The sequence below is a fragment of the Desmodus rotundus genome, chromosome 11 (assembly GCF_022682495.2).
Source record: "Desmodus rotundus isolate HL8 chromosome 11, HLdesRot8A.1, whole genome shotgun sequence".
Classification (NCBI taxonomy): Eukaryota; Metazoa; Chordata; class Mammalia; order Chiroptera; family Phyllostomidae; genus Desmodus; species Desmodus rotundus.
Window position 1 is genome coordinate 26,088,341 of NC_071397.1, and position 9,313 is coordinate 26,097,653.

General features: G+C 42.4%; 1 pseudogene; it reads right to left on the bottom strand.

Moving 5' to 3' along the window:
* Window positions 1–1,080: 1,080 nt before the first annotated feature.
* LOC112319260 (epithelial splicing regulatory protein 1 pseudogene) lies at window positions 1,081–5,430 on the bottom strand (annotated as a pseudogene).
* Window positions 5,431–9,313: the final 3,883 nt, after the last annotated feature.

Sequence of the window (9,313 nt, forward strand, 5' to 3'; positions counted from 1 at the left end):
TTCCATTTGGGGACGCTGTGTTTTTGGTTTTTGGAACACTTGAGTCTCTGACACTATTGGACATCCAGAAGCTTCCTTGGCATACAGGGCTAAAATCTCCATATTCCAGAAAAAAGGAGCCAATCTGCAGGACTGTGTCATAAGAAATAAAGAAGGCTGGCTCCTTAGTTCTGGTTCTCCATCATCTGAGGGAAACAGAGGGGGCGGGCAGGAGCAAGCCTTAAAGTCATCAAGTCATTTCTGGGGAAGGTAGCAAAGCAAACCTAGAGGCAGCCCTGCCCTATGGCCTTGTTGTGAGAAACAAAGTGCGTTCTTCAAAGTAAAGGCTTCCCATTTGTAATCTAAAAGGGATGCTTTTAATGATTTATCCAGACCACTGAAAATCAGCTGCTCATTACATAGTATTCAAATTTAGAATTTCTACTTGATTATTCACACCAAATTAGGCCTTAAAAATAGAACAAACTAGACTAGAATGTGACTATTTAAAAGATTAGAAATTACAGAATGCTTATGTAACTTACCAACATGGCACTAGACCCAAGGACTCCATCAATATACATATTCCCAGATTCCTTTGTGTTTTAACAATAAGAGAAGAGTTTGAACAAAGACACGATTACAGTTTCTGATTGAATTACATTGTCTATCTTAGTTACAAATCACTTGACACAGTTTGTCCCATTTTCCACATCTTTTGTCTTTTAAATCATCTTTTAAAAATTTATATTTAAAACACTTTTTAAAATACAAATACTTAGAGCAACAAGACTCATGAACTGTTTCCTTCAGTTACTTTGGGCAAGTGGAGTGATTCATGGAGTGATTTCTATGGATTTTAGGTGGGGTAGCGAAGCATTCCCATGGGTCATCTTTTCCCACATGTTTGGGGACAAGGGAAGTTGGAAACTCTTTTTAAATATATTTGCAGAATAACATGATTCTCTTTAGTGTTAGTACCTTCCCAATAATTTTTGCACAACAACAATAATGATCCCATCAATGAACATAAACACTAGTAAGAACCTAACTAAGGTCACTGTCACCACAACATCTTTCTCAACCCTTGTTTGTGTCTCCTCACTCACTTTCTCCATAGGGTGACTGATCATCCCATTTTGGGGGGGCGGTGCTCTGGCTTTCTTCTTGGGCAAGGGCTGTGCTTTCTGAGCTTGGCAGATTCTCTGTGTGAATGTCTGTCAAACTCTCTGTATTTGTTGACCCCAGAGCTGTCAAGGCAGCAGACTCATGGGAATCCTCACTGGCACCTGGAGTCACCATGTCATCCTCCCCACCTGGAGTCATTACATCATCTAGCTTGACTGTACTGGCTCCTTCTGTCAGGTCCCAGAGCCATGTGCTTCCCTAAATGAAGAACAGAACTGGCACTTTCCCATCTTCTTAGTTGGCTTGTTTTCTTTATGGCCCAGCAGCTAGTTTCTGTGTTGGCAAGATAATAAAAAGTTCTGCAGCTATAGGCTGTAGCCTGGCAGAGTGCAAGGGGCAGGGGCTGGAATGTGGGGAACAAAAGCTCCAGTGCAGAAGGACTCCTCATGTTCCCCTCATCTGCATCAGCTGGGGGAACAAACTTTACAACTGGGTGTTTTCAGAGCAGAGTCAGCATTTCTCTCTCCCAAAGAGGGCAGGGGAGCATTCAGGAGCATTCTGGTTTCAGTCTGGAGTCATTAGGCCTGCCCTCTGGCTCTGCTGGGCTAGAGTGATAAAGGATGACCTCAGGTCAAGTTTAAAGTTGCAGGGCTGTATGGAGACAAAGGGTGCCAGGATGTGTGGAGAGCCCTAAATCCTGGCAAAGCTGGCATTTAGCTTGTTGTTCCCCAACAGGAGGGAAAAGGAGGTACGTGCAATAAGTGGTTTATTTAAAAATTTTAAACATTTTATTAATCATTCTTTTTGTTTCAAGAGTAAGGCACAAACCTAAGTTTTTCTTGTTATGAAAGGTAAACTATTCCTTGTGCTGCCAGTAATTTTAGAACCAAGTGTGGTATTGCTTTTGTTAGTACTGAATTTGATGGCTTAAATTAAAAAAAACAAAACAAAACACTGATTTTCCTCATCTGGGTGGACCAGGGACTGCTTGAGATGGTAAAATGCACCCTTTTCCAGGGCAACGTAGCAGGTAGACTCTGGCGGCTGCCCAAGAGAGCTTGTTAGACTCTGTGGCTTTGGCATTTTGGAAAAAAAGGCTGAGTCCAAGTTCCACCTCTCCTGACTTTGAATGAAATACTGGGGCCAATAGAGGGACATGTGTGGGTGTCCATATGCCATTTCTGGCTTGAAGACAGAGGAGGTCACATGAATGGACCAGAGAGTGGTCTTTGGGAACTGAGAGTGATCCTCAGCTACCAGCAAGAAAACGAGGACCTCAGTCTTACGACCACACAGAACTGAATTCTACCAACACATTGCATGAGCCTGGAAGTGTCCTTGTCCAGAACCTCTAGATACAACCCCAGCCTGCCTGACACTTTCATTATGACACTTTGATTATGAGACTCTTCACAGAGAACACAGTCAACCCTGCCTGGCTTATGACCTACAGAACTGTGAGCTAATACATGGGTCTTCTTTAAGCACTAAATTGACGGTAATTTGTTAGGCAGCAATTGAAAACTAGTACAGACATCCTGGCTCTGCTTCTTAGTCCCAAAGCTGCAGCTTCATTTAGGAAAACCTCAACAGCCTAGGATTTGGGTTCAACTAGATAAGTCATGAGTAGGGAAGGGAATGAAGATGAGGTCAAGGGTGGACCAAAATGGACTCAGATTACCCTGGTGAGAAGTAATACTATATACAGGGGTGTATATACATATACACATACTATAATACTATAACAGGGGTGTATATACATATATATACACACACATACTACACACACACATATATACATATATATTTATATATAGATAATCTTATAATAATAAAATATATACCTTATATATAACCTCATAATAAGATATATAATCTTACATATATATATGTGTGTATGTATGTATGTATGTGTATATATATATATATATATATATATATATATATATATATATATACACCCCTGTTCCTGATTCAGCTCTTAAATCTCCTTGTAACTAAGGTGCTAGGAGAATCCTTTGTTTTAACATTTAGTCTTTGATCCCAGTTGCTGAAAAGGAGCTACTAAGACCTTTGTAATTCTTGAATGATAAGAGCACCGAACACTGAATTCCTATATCCCTTGGGATTTCCTGGATTGTCTTCTGTTCTAATGTAGTGACTCTTGATAAGATCCTAGACAGGGGCTGGTCAAAAGAAGGCTAAGGCATGATTAGAAAGTTGGGGCTCTCGTTCCTGTAAGAAAGGAGAGGGGCTATAAATGAAGTTAATAATTCATCAAGCCTATGTGATGAAGCTTCCATAAAAATCCCCATAGTATGGGGTTCAAACACCTTCTGAGTTGGTAAACACATCCATGTGCCAGGGTGGCATAGCCCCACTCAACAGGGACAGAAGCTCCTCTGCTCAGGAACTTACGTTGCTCTTCATCTGGCTGTTTGTCTGTGTCTTTACCATATATTTTAGTAAATAATAAACTGGTGAATGTAAACAAAAGTAGTGCCCCATCTCCTCAGAGGAATATTGAAAGACTTGAACTTATCTCTCCATCATGTTCTGATTTTGTTTTTAATGACCCTTCTGTGCACCCAGAAATGTTTTGTCTACAGACTTCACCTGGATACAGTCATCTCCTAATAGGTGGCCCTGGTTATTCAATACCATGTGAATATTGTGAGTTTGAATATCTATTAAAAATTTCCCCAGAAAATCCAACATGCTCTCAATTATGTCTGCATGGGAAAGACCTCAAAGGTCTACACAGACTCTAACATTTGTAGGGGCTGAAATTACTGAGGTTGCACTAGAACAATGGGAAGGGTTGGAACGGAATGAGAAGGGCTGAGGAGGATTGATTCAGAACCTGCTGAATTTGCATTGCTATGCTCCTGAACAGTTCAAGGTCCTTGTGCTTCTTCCTCAATATATTCTGTGCAAGCAGAGAGGACAAATTAACCCCTTGTTGGCCTACTGTCTGTTTAGGTAACGAGGAGGATGTCTTCCTTCCCCTTAGTGATGGGACAATGTCGTCCAAACGAGGCCACCACATCAGTTGAGGTCATGAAAGGGAGCCCTGCATGTGGACAAGGATGTGAATTTCCTTGGAGGGAAACTAGCATACCTCATTGGAGGTACCACCAGCAATTTTAGTATAATCTTTACCTGTTTTTTTGTAAACCTCTATGTACCAAGTTTCTATGTAATGATTGTGCTTCTGTAGTGCTTGGTGTCTGTGCTCCTCATTTACAAAGCTAACCAGAGCTTCTCCATTCCTTCAAACCTGGGCATTCAGACACGGCAGTGAATCTTCTTTGGCAATATTGAGTCCTTTGAAGAATTTTGCAATATCTTATCCAAAGATGTCCATAGCAAACCCATAGCCCTGATTACAGTGTTGTTATCAATAAGTTCCATTTCACTGCAAGTGCCATTTTCAAATTTGTAATTTACTCTCTCTGAATCTAAAAATTTGTGATCATAAGGCAAAATCACAGCTAAAATTATGTTCCCCATATTTGCAACTTGAGAGGCCACACAGAAAGCTAAGTTATTCTCAAGATTTAAACACTTTCATTGCTTGCAGCATCCAGTTTATATCAGGTATGGATCAAAAAAAAAGTAATAGAAGCATGCAGGCAAAAGTTCTTGGAAACATTAGGGTGCAGGGTTTCCCTGACAGGAAGTTCATCAGTACCAAGACAAGAGGAGCCCCTGCCCTTTATTTTGGTGCATTGCTGACTGGTTAAGCTGTCCGATGGCTGTGATGTCAAGTACAAACACTGATCTTAACTTAGTTTCTTCTTTACAATCCTCTGTCAGTTCCAAATGATCCAGTTTAAAAATAATTCATGCAACTACCCCACTTTCATGATGGCCAGGTTTATGACTTTCTGTAACAGTAGGATCACCTACTCCTCATGCAAACCCAGCTTGGCTCCAATGGTCCAAGTAGTGATTCCCACAAGCACTGCCATGTAATCCGGAGAACCCATCGTGATGGTAGGTGGAGAGTGAAGCAGGGTCAGGAGGTGGTGGGATGGGGTAGAAGTGAGAACAAGAAAATTTGTGCTAATGTTCTAAGAAACAAAGAAAGTGCCTGCTTCACCCCACTGCTTTGACTAACCTGGTGCAGAAAACAACCAACTGCCCAAGTTCATACTGGTCCTCCACACCCTGGGCAGGAAGCATACAGCTGCTGGCCTCAGAGGGCCTGTGCCGGATAGAGCACATGGCACAGCTACTGTAGTGGCTATCTCCCTTTGAGCAGCTCAAACCATGTACGTCCATGGGCTTCCTCAGGCTCACCTGACCTTGCTGCTTCATCTCCCAGGCAGCCCCATCCTCTACTTCACAGTGCTGATCAATGGTGGTTCAAACCCCAAGTCGAGCTTCTGGAAGCTGGTGCAGCACCTGGACCAGTAGACACAGTGCTAGTGACTCACATGGACACGAACAGTATCCCCAGTGTCAACAGTCTACTGCAGTGCATGCAAGATGGCAAGCGCATAGATGTACCAGGGAGGAGAGGATTCACAAGCTCATCTCACCCAAAATGGATATGGTGTTCCCCAAAACCAACGTGAGTGGCTGCATCAACGTTGATGTGAAGTGAGGACCAGGTAGAGCAGACCTGAGCCCACTGGAAGGGCTGAGCATCATGCTCCTGCCCCTGAGACCTGGGCTGCTGCTGCTCAAGCCCACCATGCTCTTGTAGTGCCCACAGGCTCCACCATAGAGGTGGTGTTCAGGCTATTCCCCTCACAGCTACCCACCACCCACAGCCCCCTGGATGGCCTGGTCCACCTGCAACACTCGAGAGGTTGCAATAATATGTGACTGGAGCTGGATCAGTGGAGGGAAGGAATAACTGAAGGCTAGATGGATCTCTCTCTCTCTCTCTCTCATTCTCTTCCTCAGTGTGTGTGTGTGAACTTCTCTGTGTAATCTCCATGGAATGACTTGGGCTTCCTCACAGCTTGGTGTCCTCAGGGCAGTTCAACTGTTAACAAGGAAGCTTAATGATGTAAGAGTGAAAGAATTCCAGCAAGAAAGGCAGGAGCTGAATCACTTATTATGAGCTAAAGTTGGAAGTCACATTATGATGCTTTTGTCATACTCTATTGGTTAAAAGAAAATCCTGTGCAATTTCAGGGGGAAGGGACATAGATCCCAGCCCTCAATGGAAAGATTAGTAACATTCCATTGTATGCAGGACGTGTAGCATGGGTGGATGGTTGTGGCCATCTCTGGGGAGTGCAATCTGCCCCTAACCCAGACACAAAGTGACTTTTCAATATGAAACATTTACTGAGTTCTGGGTCAATGGAGAAAGGTCAGGGACGAGGCCAAAAAAGTGGACTGAATTCTCTCCTAGTCTCAAAGTGCTTTGGAGACAAGGTCTAGCTGGAAGGAAGGGGCCTACAACAAAGCCAAGAGTGGTCTCCCCTAAGTCATTTAGTCAATTGTTAAGCTGATTGAGATGAGGTTATAAATTCAGTTCAGAATTTTGGAAGGGTAGAAGTCTCAGTGGGGAAAGAACCTCTAGGCTCAAATAAAAACCTGGAAGGCCCTTGCCTTAGTCCTTTCAGACCGACATAACAAAATACCACAGACTGGGTAGTTCATAAACAACCATTATTATTTCTCATAGTTCTGAATGCTGGAGGTTCAGGGTCAAGGTGCCAGCATGCTCAGGTCCTACTGACCACTCTCTTCCAAGTTGTAAACTGACAACTTCTTGCTGTGTCCTCACATAATGGGAAGGGCAGCTAGCTTTCTGTGGTCTCTTTTAAAAGAACACTAATCTCTTTATGGAAATGTCTACCTCATGAGCAAAGGCCCCCACCTCCTACTACCATCATCTTGGGCATTAGGTTTTTAATATGTGAGTATTTTCACTGACTATTGAGCTATTGCCCAAAAGGTTGGGTTCTTGCTTTGTTTCTCACTTGGAAACCTCCAGACTGGTAGATTAAAGATACCAGCCTTGGGAGATGTATTAATACATGGTAGATATAAATCATGGCTACTAATCAGACTCTCTGGCTCATTCACATAGATGCCAATAGGAAGGGCTCATTTATCTGAAAGTCTAACTGGAGTCAAGTTTCTAATCAAGGGACTTCCAAACCCAAATTATTAGCACTACCGTCTATATTCATAATTGTACCAAACATGGCAACAGAACCATTACCCTAGACTGGACACAAAGCATATAAATCTGTTTTTGATGCAGAGGTCAGTAAAGCATGCCAGACTTGTGACTCCCACCAAAAGCTGGTCTATTTGTCTCATGATATCATGGTGCATATTATGGCCCCTGCTTACTCTGGACATACTGATTGTACCAGAACTTTGACCATTCTAAGAACTGGGACGTACTGATTGTACCAGAACTGTTTAGCAGGGCCATACAAAATTTGGCACTTGTCATGTTATGTGCTGCTGTTCCAGTGTAAACAGCTGACTTGGGCCATTATTTATGACTATTGAAACTAATCTGTTGTCTGTTCAGTTTTCTGGATAATCTTCCATATGATAATGATGCATCTTTTTTTACAAAGACCACTCAACAATGAGCTGGCAGTGTGTGTTTTTGATAGACTTTCCACATACTTTAACATCCACAGGCATTTTGTACCATTTAGTACTGAAATATCCCTCTCAAAATGCATTAAATAATTTTTGACTCTACGTCCCTAGTCTACCCACATTGGTAAGGCTTTCATCAATGAATGGGACTGTCTATAAAGAAGGAACATCTCATCTCAGTCACCCTCTAAATAATGATTAGAATAAACAATGTGGGGTTTTATACATACGTATTTGGAATTTTGTCCTGCTCATTCTTGAGCACAAGTTTCTTTCTTTCCCCCAAATGCAATCCTAGGCTGGACTGGTTGGTATAAGCTTCAGTTGACCACTCAGCTACAAGGTGGCAAAGAATCCTGGTTCAGCTACCTGGATTCTCTTGATGGCTTTATATGATACTACATAATAAGGAAAATGAACTCTTGATTATGTACAGTGATTGCCAAGCCGCTCCTACTGTGGTCCACAAAGTAAGGGGAAAAATAGGTGTCTTTTAGGTGAATTTTATTAAAATTTCATCTTTTCTCTTGCACTCATGCTTTCAGATGAAATAACTGGTTTCTAGTAAGTGCTGATTGAAAATACATGAAACTGCGAATCCTGGAATTTGGCACATGGATTCGGAAATATTTGAAGAAGTGCACCAATCCTACCACCTGGAGATGAAACACCTCCTAAAGGCACAGAAAAGGGAGGGGCCCATTCATGATCTCCGTCTTTTACAATCATCCCTGGAATCTTAGCATGGAAAACACCCTTGTGTGGCTCACCCAAACCACTGCCAGGTCCTTAAATGTAACTGACTGCTGAGTGTGCCATCTCCAAAGGACTCTGACCAGAACTGGCCACCCTTTCCCTCAACTGAACAGAGATGGGCATTGGAAACAGCAAGAGATGGTCCCAGATCCTGCACGCCTTGTGTGAAATACTTGTCAACAGCTCCAGTTGTATTCTTCACCCCTATTTCCATAGCCATTTCTCAGACATTTTGTAGGGAAAAACAACACTACGTTGCTGGTGATGTGGACAAATAGGAAAGGTTAAGACGAAAGGCCTCAGGCAGTCATTGCAAGGAGCAGACTCAGCCATGTTAGCTGAAATGGGATCTATGAGGGCTCCTGTCTGATTGGAGAGGCACTTTGGAGCATTGCTGACTGCCTCTGACTGACATAGGCCCTAAATGGGGTCCCCAGCAATTTTCAATATTTTTTTTTCTGGTGGAACCACATGTACTCTTGGGACTGTATTTTCAACATGGAAACAGGCATTAACTTGCTAAAATATGGTGACTTGCATGTCACAAAAAACTTGTTTGTATTTAAGGAAATGTCACCAACAATAGATCATGCGTTCCTCAGATGACTGTGGAGACCTCTTCAAAATGAAAATAGGCTACCCTTCCTGGGTAAACCTCAGCCTCTCCCTCCCACAAAATAAAAATCTTGGAAATAATTACTCGAAACTTAAAACACATTTCCCCTAGAAACAATGGCATTAAATAGTAACAAAACATAAGACATGTATCTAATGATTTAACTGGGTCTGCAATTAATAACTGGCAACGTGGATTAGGTGGCTAAAGGGTCCTGGGGCACAGAGGAGAGAAAGAGATATC